Source organism: Delphinus delphis, chromosome 15 (assembly GCF_949987515.2).
Source record: "Delphinus delphis chromosome 15, mDelDel1.2, whole genome shotgun sequence".
NCBI lineage: Eukaryota > Metazoa > Chordata > Mammalia > Artiodactyla > Delphinidae > Delphinus > Delphinus delphis.
In genome coordinates this window covers 87,996,986-88,011,012 of record NC_082697.1, presented here as the reverse complement: position 1 = coordinate 88,011,012, position 14,027 = coordinate 87,996,986, and positions in this window count along the sequence as shown.

The window sequence follows — 14,027 nt, the reverse complement described above, 5'->3', positions numbered from 1 at the left end:
CTAACGCTAACCCACGCCCTCACACGTACGCTCCCCCTAAAGCGTTTTCGTACCCTCACCTGGACCCTAAACCGTCCCCGTCCCCTAACCCTAACCCTAGCCCGAACCCTAACCCTAACCCTTCCCCGAAGCCTGACCCTCACCCGTCCCCTAATACTAACCCGTACGCTAACGCTAACCCACGCCCTCACATGTTCGCTCCCCCTAAAGCGTTGTCGTATCCTCACCTGAACCCTAAACCGTCACCGTCCCCTAAGCCTAACCCTAGACCAAACCGTAACCCTAACCCTTCCCCGAAGCCTGACCCTCACCCGTCCCCTAATCCTAAACCGTACGCTAACGCTAACCCGCGCCCTCACACGTACACTCCCCCTAAAGTGTTGTCGTACCCTCACCTGGACCCTAAACCGTCCACGTCCCCTAACCCTAACCCTAGCCCGAACCCTAACCCTAACACTTCCCCGAAGCCTGACCCTCACCCGTCCCCTAATCCTAACCCGGACGCTAACGCTAACCTGGGCCCTCACACGTACGCTCCCCCTACTCCGTTGACGTACCCTCACCTGGACCCTAAACCGTCCCCGTCCCTTAACCCTAACCCTAGCCCGAACCCTAACCCTAACCCTTCCCCGAAGCCTGACCCTCACCTGTCCCCTAATCCTAACCCATACGCTAACGCTAACCCACGCCCTCACACGTATGCTCCCCCTAAAGCGTTGTCGTACACTCACCTGGACCCTAAACCGGCCCCGTCCCCTAACCCTAACCCTAGCCCAAACCCTAACCCTAACCCTACCTCGAAGCCTGACCCTCACCCGTCCCCTAATCCTAACCCGTACGCTAACGCTAACCCGCGCCCTCACACGTACGCTCCCCCTAAAGCGTCGTCGTACCCACACCTGGACCCTAAACCGTCCCCGTCCCCTAACCCTAACCCTAGCCCGAACCCTATCCCTAACACTTCCCCGAAGCCTGACCCTCACCCGTCCCCTAATCCTCACCCGTACGCTAATGCTAACCTGCGCCCTCACACGTACGGTACACCTAAAGCGTTGTCGTACCCTCACCTGGACCCTAAACCGTCCCCGTCCCCTAACCCTAACCCTAGCCCGAACCCTAACCCTAACCCTTCCCCGAAGCCTGACCCTCACCCGTCCCCTAATCCTAACGCGTACGCTAACGCTAACCCGCGGCCTCACATGCACGCTCCCTCTAAAGCGTTGTCGTACCCTCACCTGGACCCTAAACCGTCCCCGTCCCCTAACACTAACCCTAGCCAGAACCCTAACCCTAAACCTTCCCCCAACCCTGACCCTCACCCTTCCCCTAATCCTAACCCGTACGCTAACGCTAACCTGCGCCCTCACACGTATGCTCCCCGTAAAGCGTTGTCGTACCCTCACCTGGACCCTAAACTGTCCCCGTCCCCTAACCCTAACCCTAGACCGAACCCTAACCCTAAACCTTCCCCGAAGCCTGACCCTCACCTGTCCCCTAATCCTAACCCATACGCTAACGCTAACCCGCGCCCTCACACGTACGCTCCCCCTAAAGCGTTGTCGTACACTCACCTGGACCCTAAACCGTCCCCGTCCCCTAACCCTAACCCTAGTCCGAACCCTAACCCTAACCCTTCCCCGAAGCCTGACCCTCAACCGTCCCCTAATCCTAACCCGTACGCTAAGCTAACCCGCGCCCTCACACGTACGCTCCCCCTAAAGCGTTGTCGTACCCTCACCTGGACCCTAAACCGTCCCCGTCCCCTAACCCTAACCCTAGCCCGAACCCTAACCCTAACCCTTCCCCGAAGCCTGACCCTTACCCGTCCCCTAATCCTAACCCGTACGCTAACGCTAACCCGCGCCCTCACACGTACGCTCCCCCTAAAGCGTTGTCGTACCCTCACCTGGACCCTAAACCGTCCCCGTCCCCTAACCCTAACCCTAGCCCGAACCCTAACCCTAACCCTTCCCGAAGCCTGACCCTCACCCGTCTCCTAATCCTAACCCGTACGCTAACGCTAACCCGTGCCCTCACACGTACGCTCCCCCTAAAGCGTTGTCGTACCCTCACCTGGACCCTAAACCGTCCCCGTCCCCTAACCCTAACCCTAGCCCGAACCCTAACCCTAACCCTTCCCCGAAGCCTGACCCTCACCCGTCCCCTAATCCTAACCCGTACGCTAACGCTAACCCACGCCCTCACACGTACGCTCCCCCTAAAGCGTTGTCGTACCTTCACCTGGACCCTAAACCGTCCCCGTCCCCTAACCCTAACCGTAGCCTGAACCCTAACCCTAACCCTTCCCCGAAGCCTGACCCTCACCCGTCCCTTAATCCTAACCCGTACGCTAACGCTAACCCACGCCCTCACACGTACGCTCCCCCTAAAGCGTTGTCGTACCCTCACCTGGACCCTAAACCGTCCCCATCCCCTAACCCTAACCCTAGCCCGAACCCTAACCCTAACCCTTCCCCGAAGCCTGACCCTCACCCGTCCCCTAATCCTAACCCGTACGCTAACGCTAACCCGCACCCTCACACGTACGCTCCCCCTAAAGCGTTGTCGTACCCTCACCTGGACCCTAAACCGGCCCCGTCCCCTAACCCTAACCCTAGTCCGAACCCTAACCCTAACCCTTCCCCGAAGCCTGACCCTCACCCGTCCCCTAAGCCTAACCCGTACGCTAACACTAACCCGCGCCCTCACACGTATGCTGCCCCTAAAGCGTTGTCATACCCTCACCTGGACCCTAAACCGTCCCCGTCCCCTAACCCTAACCCTAGCCCGAACAATAACCCTAACCTTTCCGCGAAGCCTGACTCTCATCCGTCCCCTAATCCTAACCCGTACGCTAACGCTAACCCGCGCCCTCACACGTACGCTCCCCCTAAAGCGTTGTCGTACCCTCACCTGGACCCTAAACCGTCCCCGTCCCCTAACCCTAACCCTAGCCAGAACCCTAACACTATCCCTTCTCCGAAGCCTGACCCTCACCCGTCTCCTAATCCTAACCCGTACGCTAATGCTAACCCGCGCCCTCACACGTACGCTCCCCCTAAAGCGTTGTCGTACCCTCACCTGGACCCTAAACCGTCCCCGTCCCCTAACCCTAACCCTAGCCCGAACCCTAACCCTAACCCTTCCCCGAAGCCTGACCCTCACCCGTCCCCTAATCCTAACCAGTACGCTAACGCTAACCCACGCCCTCACACGTACGCTCCTCCTAAAGCGTTGTCGTACCCTCACCTGGACCCTAAACCGTCCCCGTCCCCTAACCCTAACCCTAGCCCGAACCCTAACCCTAACACTTCCCCGAAGCCTGACCCTCACCCGTCTCATAATCCTAACCCGTACGCTAACGCTAACCCGCGCCCTCACACGTACGCTCCCCCTAAAACGTTGTCGTACCCTCACCTGGACCCTAAACCGTCCCCGTCCCCTAACCCTAACCCTAGCCCGAACCCTAACGCTAACCCTTCCCCGAAGCCTGACCCTCAGCCGTCCGCTAATCCTAACCCGTAGGATAACGCTAACCCGCGCCCTCACACGTATGCTCCCCCTAAAGCGTTGTCGTACCCTCACCTCGACGCTAAACCGTCCCCGTCCGCTAACCCTAACCCTAGCCCAAACCCTAACCCTAACCCTTCCCCGAAGCCTGACCCTCACCCGTCCCCTAATCCTAACCCGTACGCTAACGCTAACCCGCGCCCTCACACGTACGCTCCCCCTAAAGTGTTGTCGTACCCTCACCTGGACCCTAAACCGTCCCCGTCCCCTAACCCTAACCCTAGCCCGAACCCTAACCCTAACCCTTCCCCGAAGCCTGACCCTCACCCGTCCCCTAATCCTAACCCGTACGCTAACGCTAACCCGAGCCCTCACACGTACGCTCCCCCTAAAGCGTTCTCGTACCCTCACCTGAACCCTAAACCATCCCCGTCCCCTAACCCTAACCCTAGCCCGAACCCTAACCCTAACCCTTCCCCGAAGCCTGACCCTCACCCGTCCCCTAATCCTAACCCGAACGCTAACGCTAACCCACGCCCTCACACGTACGCTCCCCCTAAAGCGTTGTCGTACCCTCACCTGGACCCTAAACAGTCCCCGTTCCCTAACCCTAACCCTAGCCCGAACCCTAACCCTTCCCCGAAGCCTGACCCTTACCCGTCCCCTAAGCCTAACCCGTACGCTAACGCTAACCCGCGCCCTCACACGTACGCTCCCCATAAAGCGTTGTCGTACTCTCACCTGGACCCTAAACCGTCCCCGTCCCCTAACCCTAACCCTAGCGCGAATCCTAAACCTAACACTTCCCCGAAGCCTGACCCTCACCCGTCCCCTAATTCTAACCCCTACGCCTACGCTAACCCGTGCCCTAACACATACGCTCCCCCAAAGCGTTGTCGTACCCTCACCTGGACCCTAAACCGTCCCCGTCCCCTAACCCTAACCCTAGCCCGAACCCTAACCCTAACCCTTCCCCGAAGCCTGACCCTCACCCGTCCCCTAATCCTAACCCGTACGCTAACGCTAAACCGCGCCCTCACACGTACGCTCCCCCTAAAGCGTTGTCGTACCCTCACCTGGACCCTAAACCGTCCCCGTCCCCTAACCCTAACCCTAGCGCGAACCCTAACCCTAACACTTCCCCGAAGCCAGACCCTCACCCGTCCCATAATCCTCACCCGTACGCTAACGCTAACCCGCGCCCTCACACGTACGCTCCCCCTAAAGCGTTGTCGTACCCTCCCCTTGACCCTAAACCGTCCCCGTCCCCTAATCCTAACCCTAGCCCGAACCCTAACCCTAACCCTTCCCCGAAGCCTGACCCTCACCCGTCCCCTAATCCTAACCCGTACGCTAACGCTAACCCGCGCCCTCACACGTACGCTCCCCCTAAAGCGTTGTCGTACCCTCACCTGGACCCTAAACCGTCCCCGTCCCCTAACCCTAACCCTCGCCCGAACCCTCACGCTAACCCTTCCCCGACGCCTGACCCTCACCCGTCCCCTAGTCCTAACCCGTAGGATAACGCTAACCCGCGCCCTCACACGTATGCTCCCCCTAAAGCGTTGTCGTACCCTCACCTCGACGCTAAACCGTCCCCGTCCGCTAACCCTAACCCTAGCCCGAACCCTAACCCTAACCCTTCCCCGAAGCCTGACCCTCACCCGTCCCCTAATCCTAACCCGTACGCTAACGCTAACCCGCGCCCTCACACGTACGCTCCCCCTAAAGTGTTGTCGTACCCTCACCTGGACCCTAAACCGTCCCCGTCCCCTAACCCTAACCCTAGCCCGAACCCTAACCCTAACCCTTCCCCGAAGCCTGACCCTCACCCGTCCCCTAATCCTAACCCGTACGCTAACGCTAACCCGAGCCCTCACACGTACGCTCCCCCTAAAGCGTTCTCGTACCCTCACCTGAACCCTAAACCGTCCCCTAACCCTAACCCTAACCCTAGCCCGAACCCTAACCCTAACCCTTCCCCGAAGCCTGACCCTCACCCGTCCCCTAATCCTAACCCGTACGCTAACGCTAACCCACGCCCTCACACGTACGCTCCCCCTAAAGCGTTGTCGTACCCTCACCTGGACCCTAAACCGTCCCCGTTCCCTAACCCTAACCCTAGCCCGAACCCTAACCCTTCCCCGAAGCCTGACCCTTACCCGTCCCCTAAGCCTAACCCGTACGCTAACGCTAACCCGCACCCTCACACGTACGCTCCCCCTAAAGCGTTTTCGTACCCTCACCTGGACCCTAAACCGTCCCCGTCCCCTAACCCTAACCCTAGCCCGAATCCTAAACCTAACACTTCCCCGAAGCCTGACCCTCACCCGTCCCCTAATCCTAACCCCTACGCCTACGCTAACCCGTGCCCTAACACATACGCTCCCGCAAAGCGTTGTCGTACCCTCACCTGGACCCTAAACCGTCCCCGTCCCCTAACCCTAACCCTAGCCCGAACCCTAACCCTAACCCTTCCCCGAAGCCTGACCCTCACCCGTCCCCTAATCCTAACCCGTACGCTAACGCTAACCTGCGCCTTCACACGTACGCGCCCCCTAAAGCGTTGTCGTACCCTCACCTGGACCCTAAACCGTCCCCGTCCCCTAACCCTAACCCTAGCCCGAACCCTAACCCCTACACTTCCCCGAAGCCTGACCCTCACCCGTCCCCTAATCCTAACCCGTACGCTAACGCTAACCCGCGCCCTCACACGTACGCTCCCCCTAAAGCGTTGTCGTACCCTCACCTGGACCCTAAACCGTCCCCGTCCCCTAACCCTAACCCTAGCGCGAACCCTAACCCTAACACTTCCCCGAAGCCAGACCCTCACCCGTCCCGTAATCCTCACCCGTACGCTAACGCTAACCCGCGCCCTCACACGTACGCTCCCCCTAAAGCGTTGTCGTACCCTCCCCTTGACCCTAAACCGTCCCCGTCCCCTAATCCTAACCCTAGCCCGAACCCTAACCCTAACCCTTCCCCGAAGCCTGACCCTCACCCGTCCCCTAATCCTAACCCGTACGCTAACGCTAACCCGCGCCCTCACACGTACGCTCCCCCTAAAGCGTTGTCGTACCCTCACCTGGACCTTAAACCGTCCCCGTCCCGTAACCCTAGCCCTAGCCTGAACCCTAACCCTAACCCTTCCCCGAAGCCTGACCCTCACCCGTCCCCTAATCCTAACCCGTACGCTAACGCTAACCCGCACGCTCACACGTATGCTCCCCCTAAAGCGTTGTCGTACCCTCACCTGGACCCTAAACCGTCCCCGTCCCCTAACCCTAACCCTCGCCCGAACCCTAACGCTAACCCTTCCCCGACGCCTGACCCTCACCCGTCCCCTAGTCCTAACCCGTAGGATAACGCTAACCCGCGCCCTCACACGTATGCTCCCCCTAAAGCGTTGTCGTACCCTCACCTCGACGCTAAACCGTCCCCGTCCGCTAACCCTAACCCTAGCCCGAACCCTAACCCTAACCCTTCCCCGAAGCCTGACCCTCAACCGTCCCCTAATCCTAACCCGTACGCTAACGCTAACCCGCGCCCTCACACGTACGCTCCCCCTAAAGCGTTGTCGTACCCTCACCTGGACCCTAAACCGTCCCCGTCCCCTAACCCTAACCCTAGCCCGAACCCTAACCCTAACCCTTCCCCGAAGCCTGACCCTCACCCGTCCCCTAATCCTAACCCGTACGCTAACGCTAACCCGAGCCCTCACACGTACGCTCCCCCTAAAGCGTTCTCGTACCCTCACCTGAACCCTAAACCGTCCCCGTCCCCTAACCCTAACCCTAGCCCGAACCCTAACCCTAACCCTTCCCCGAAGCCTGACCCTCACCCGTCCCCTAATCCTAACCCGTACGCTAACGCTAACCCACGCCCTCACACGTACGCTCCCCCTAAAGCGTTGTCGTACCCTCACCTGGACCCTAAACCGTCCCCGTTCCCTAACCCTAACCCTAGCCCGAACCCTAACCCTTCCCCGAAGCCTGACCCTTACCCGTCCCCTAAGCCTAACCCGTACGCTAACGCTAACCCGCGCCCTCACACGTACGCTCCCCATAAAGCGTTGTCGTACACTCACCTGGACCCTAAACCGTCCCCGTCCCCTAACCCTAACCCTAGCCCGAATCCTAAACCTAACACTTCCCCGAAGCCTGACCCTCACCCGTCCCCTAATCCTAACCCCTACGCCTACGCTAACCCGTGCCCTAACACATACGCTCCCCCAAAGCGTTGTCGTACCCTCACCTGGACCCTAAACCGTCCCCGTCCCCTAACCCTAACCCTAGCCCGAACCCTAACCCTAACCCTTCCCCGAAGCCTGACCCTCACCCGTCCCCTAATCCTAACCCGTACGCTAACGCTAACCCACGCCCTCACACGTACGCTCCCCCTAAAGCGTTGTCGTACCCTCACCTGGACCCTAAACCGTCCCCGTTCCCTAACCCTAACCCTAGCCCGAACCCTAACCCTTCCCCGAAGCCTGACCCTTACCCGTCCCCTAAGCCTAACCCGTACGCTAACGCTAACCCGCACCCTCACACGTACGCTCCCCCTAAAGCGTTTTCGTACCCTCACCTGGACCCTAAACCGTCCCCGTCCCCTAACCCTAACCCTAGCCCGAATCCTAAACCTAACACTTCCCCGAAGCCTGACCCTCACCCGTCCCCTAATCCTAACCCCTACGCCTACGCTAACCCGTGCCCTAACACATACGCTCCCCCAAAGCGTTGTCGTACCCTCACCTGGACCCTAAACCGTCCCCGTCCCCTAACCCTAACCCTAGCCCGAACCCTAACCCTAACCCTTCCCCGAAGCCTGACCCTCACCCGTCCCCTAATCCTAACCCGTACGCTAACGCTAACCTGCGCCTTCACACGTACGCGCCCCCTAAAGCGTTGTCGTACCCTCACCTGGACCCTAAACCGTCCCCGTCCCCTAACCCTAACCCTAGCCCGAACCCTAACCCCTACACTTCCCCGAAGCCTGACCCTCACCCGTCCCCTAATCCTAACCCGTACGCTAACGCTAACCCGCGCCCTCACACGTACGCTCCCCCTAAAGCGTTGTCGTACCCTCACCTGGACCCTAAACCGTCCCCGTCCCCTAACCCTAACCCTAGCGCGAACCCTAATCCTAACACTTCCCCGAAGCCAGACCCTCACCCGTCCCGTAATCCTCACCCGTACGCTAACGCTAACCCGCGCCCTCACACGTACGCTCCCCCTAAAGCGTTGTCGTACCCTCCCCTTGACCCTAAACCGTCCCCGTCCCCTAATCCTAACCCTAGCCCGAACCCTAACCCTAACCCTTCCCCGAAGCCTGACCCTCACCCGTCCCCTAATCCTAACCCGTACGCTAACGCTAACCCGCGCCCTCACACGTACGCTCCCCCTAAAGCGTTGTCGTACCCTCACCTGGACCTTAAACCGTCCCCGTCCCGTAACCCTAGCCCTAGCCTGAACCCTAACCCTAACCCTTCCCCGAAGCCTGACCCTCACCCGTCCCCTAATCCTAACCCGTACGCTAACGCTAACCCGCACGCTCACACGTATGCTCCCCCTAAAGCGTTGTCGTACCCTCACCTGGACCCTAAACCGTCCCCGTCCCCTAACCCTAACCCTCGCCCGAACCCTAACGCTAACCCTTCCCCGACGCCTGACCCTCACCCGTCCCCTAGTCCTAACCCGTAGGATAACGCTAACCCGCGCCCTCACACGTATGCTCCCCCTAAAGCGTTGTCGTACCCTCACCTCGACGCTAAACCGTCCCCGTCCGCTAACCCTAACCCTAGCCCGAACCCTAACCCTAACCCTTCCCCGAAGCCTGACCCTCAACCGTCCCCTAATCCTAACCCGTACGCTAACGCTAACCCGCGCCCTCACACGTACGCTCCCCCTAAAGTGTTGTCGTACCCTCACCTGGACCCTAAACCGTCCCCGTCCCCTAACCCTAACCCTAGCCCGAACCCTAACCCTAACCCTTCCCCGAAGCCTGACCCTCACCCGTCCCCTAATCCTAACCCGTACGCTAACGCTAACCCGAGCCCTCACACGTACGCTCCCCCTAAAGCGTTCTCGTACCCTCACCTGAACCCTAAACCGTCCCCGTCCCCTAACCCTAACCCTAGCCCGAACCCTAACCCTAACCCTTCCCCGAAGCCTGACCCTCACCCGTCCCCTAATCCTAACCCGTACGCTAACGCTAACCCACGCCCTCACACGTACGCTCCCCCTAAAGCGTTGTCGTACCCTCACCTGGACCCTAAACCGTCCCCGTCCCCTAACCCTAACCCTAGCCCGAACCCTAACCCTTCCCCGAAGCCAGACCCTCACCCGTCCCCTAATCCTCACCCGTACGCTAACGCTAACCCGCGCCCTCACACGTACGCTCCCCCTAAAGCGTTGTCGTACCCTCCTCTTGACCCTAAACCGTCCCCGTCCCCTAATCCTAACCCTAGCCCGAACCCTAACCCTAACCCTTCCCCGAAGCCTGACCCTCACCCGTCCCCTAATCCTAACCCGTACGCTAACGCTAACCCGCGCCCTCACACGTACGCTCCCCCTAAAGCGTTGTCGTACCCTCACCTGGACCCTAAACCGTCCCCGTCCCGTAACCCTAGCCCTAGCCTGAACCCTAACCCTAACCCTTCCCCGAAGCCTGACCCTCACCCGTCCCCTAATCCTAACCCGTACGCTAACGCTAACCCGCACGCTCACACGTATGCTCCCCCTAAAGCGTTGTCGTACCCTCACCTGGACCCTAAACCGTCCCCGTCCCCTAACCCTAACCCTCGCCCGAACCCTAACGCTAACCCTTCCCCGACGCCTGACCCTCACCCGTCCCCTAGTCCTAACCCGTACGCTAACGCTAACCCGCGCCCTCACACGTACGCTCCCCCTACAGCGTTGTCGTACCCTCACCTGGACCCTAAACCGTCCCCGTCCCCTAACCCTAACCCTAGCCCGAACCCTAACCCTAATCCTTCCCCGAAGCCTGACCCTCACCCATCCCCTAATCCTAACCCGTACGCTAACGCTAAACCGCGCCCTCACACGTACGCTCCCCCTAAAGCGTTGTCGTACCCTCACCTGGACCCTAAACCGTCCCCGTCCCCTAACCCTAACCCTAGCCCGAACCCTAACCCTAACCCTTACCCGAAGCCTTACCCTAACCCGTCCCCTAATCCTAATCGTACGCTAACACTAACCCATGCCCTCACACGTACGCTCACCTTAAACCGTTGTCGTACCCTAACCTGTCCCCTAAACCATCCCCGTCCCCTAACCCTAACCCTAACCCTAACCCTAACCCTACTCTAACCCTAACCCTAACCCCTAACCCTAACCCTAACCCTAACCCGTAACCCCTAACCCTAACCCTAAACCCTAAACCCTAACTCTAACCCCTAACCCTAAACCCTAACCCTAACCCTAACCCTCACCCTCACCCTAACCCTAACCCTGAAGTCTGACTGAGCCCCTCTCTGTGCTGCCCAGCCTCCCACTATTGTACACAAGTCCTGGCAAAAAGGTATTCATGGCATATTCACCTGGCAACCTCAGTCCCTCTAGCACAGTAAGCATGACCACAATGAGGTACTTGCCCCGAAAGTGGGACAGGTGCCACCTTACCATCAAGGCGCCCAGGAATGCTATGCACAGGACACACCACCACAGTGGTGACACAAGGGGTTTGCTGGGAATAGGAAACAGCACTGCTTGATTTTCAGCACGTGAGGGACAACCTGTACAACTCCAGAGGCACCACAGAGACTAGGTGACACATGCTCACACACCAAGGAGGCGTGCAGCAGAGCGGTGGTGTGGGTCTTGCAAGTGGCCCCCCGTGCCCTGGGGAGAGCCATCCCACCACTCTGCTGCATGCCTCCTTAGATGATAAAAAAAAGCACAGCCACACTGATGCCCTGAAGCAAAGGACAAGAGACTAAGGTCGGGATAGAGTCGCCACTCCTGAGCTCCACACACCACCAGTAGGCAGAGGGGAGAGGCAAGGGCCCCAAGGGCAGGACAAGAGTGGCCCCATTTGCTTTGAACTTCCAGCCCTCATCTTGTTCAACTTAGCCCCAGCCCTGGAGAGCATGACATAACCACCCATCTATGTGCATGGAATCCCCAAAGGGGAGACCCAGGGAGACCGTCACCAGCAGGCCCTGCTTCAGCCTCACCAGCGACCTCTTCTCAGGTGACAGTGCCCAACAATTCTGGGAATATTACATCTCACGCATGACATGACACCTGTGAGATGAGGTTATCACAGCCACATGAGAGTAGAGGACCCACACTGCATGGCCTCAATGCCCTCGGGCTGCCAGGGGCCAGAGATGGAGTATGATGTAGGATTGGGTCAGCTGGACACACACCTAAGAGCCGATGCACACGCCCAGCAGGCAGCTCAAGAAGCAAGGGGAGAGCCAGGTGCAAAGTTGTGGTCAAACCCACAGCACTATGCACGTCCAGAAGCCCAATGTCCCTGGCAACACACACAGAAGAAAACCACACTTCTCTAGCAGCAAAAAGAACGCCAACATTAGGTGAAAAACTTCCCACACCCAGCAATGGGGGCTGGCTGTTCACAAATTACAGGGGTCCCCCGGCAGCTCAGTCCGGCCACCAGTCCCCAGCACTACCCCATCACTGCCAGCCCCTGAGCTCTCACGGCCATCTCAGGGTAGCGTGGCAGCAAAGGGGGGCGGGGGGGAGGAGTGCCAGGAATGACGGGCAGAGTGGGCGGGGCATGCCCTCTCCAGTTCGCCCAAGTTGGCAGGTACCGGTCCGTCAATGTCTCTCGACGGCGACTTGGGGAAAATTCTGCAGACGCACCTCCGACGACTGGGCCCCAAGAGGGACAACACCCACACCCGTGCCACCCTACCCAGGTTACCTCTCATGGCCCGGGGCGGTCCCCACCTCCTGCGTGCGACTCCGAAAAATCTATCGGAAAGAATCCAACCACCGGGACTCAAGCATGCCCGCCACTGCGTCCATTCCACACTCCACGGGCCTCAGCACGTACCGGTCGGCCTTCTCCTCTGGAGCAGGAAGTGTAGAGGGAGTGGGGAAATTAATAAGGTCGGCAAAGAACACCCGCGCCACGGGCGTCTGCGTGGGTGCAGGACGCCCTCCCTTTCCTCCCGGCAGCGCCGGGCCATCGCAGGGTGGCTCATGCAGCCCAAGGGGCGCTGGTGGGTACCAGTACGCCGGGCCAGGCGGCTGCACCCCCGGGCGGAAGCGCGGCGCGACCACCCCCAGTGAGCCTGCGCGCCCAGAACGCGGCGAGCGAATGCCGCGCCCACGCCCCTGCGTGAGCCGGAGAGCTGCCGCCAGCTTCGCCGGGCGCCCGGGACTCCGCTTCACGCTCGGAGGCCGCGTCCCATCCATCGCCAAGGGCGCCAGAGCTCCAGGCGGAAGAGGCGATATAAAAGAGGCCGCCAGAGGGCGCCGACAACCGGCGCGAACGTAAGCGGGACAGACCCCGAGCGCCCGGGAGCGAGGACGCAGCGCTGGCCGCACCAAAGCCAGAGCTTGTCCCGGGGCGGGAGGAGGGCGTCCGCCCCGGCCCTGAGCCATCCTCGTGGCACTTAGCTCCCCGTTTCGCATGGCACAGCACGGCACGACCGACCCCGGCAGCAGACAGGGGGAGCGGGGGCGGGGAGAGGAGGCTGGGAAGATATTGGCTGGCATCTGCCGTCAAGGAGACACACTAGCCACGCGATCTGCAGGTGGTTAAAATTCCACGGAGACGCCGGCGGGGCCTGGTGGCCAGCAAGGGCTGCCCAGAGTGCAAGAGCGAGAGCCTGGCTCCTGCGAAGGAGGGAAGCCGTGGACTGGCAAACCGAAACCAAGCAAGCGCTCAAAGAACAACAATGCATGCGTCGGTTTTCATTCCATACTTTCGAACGGAGGAGGTCTTTCGAATGTACGGGGAAAGCCCAGGAGCTGGAAAGGAAAGGCTGATACGCTCAAACCCACACAAGTGGAAATAAAAATCTATCTCTGCATAGACCGTGACAACGTCCAAAGACAACAAATGGGTGTGTGGGAGACACTGGGGAAAATGCACTTGCGGTCACGATGACATGGATTTCAGCATGACTTACCACAATAACAGGGAGGGAAAAAGTGTGTGTGTGTCCATAGCTATCCACTATACACCGAGTTCCAGTACATCTGTACAATGCAACATTGTCTGTTGTGTGTGTTTGAAATATGTTAAATGATGATGATAAACTATAGTCCGATAACAAAAACAAAGTAAAACAACCACTCAAAACTCAAGATGTAGAACTTCCAATGTCGGGCATTAAAAAAAAACTTTTTTTAATGGAAAATATATATATATATATCTGATAAGGGGTTCCTATCCTATCCCTAACCCTAAACCTAAACCTAAACCCTAACCCTAAACCATGCCCTAAACTCGTACCCTAACCCTAACCCTCACCCTAAACCCTAACCCTAACCTGTACCCTGACCCTAACCCGTACCCTA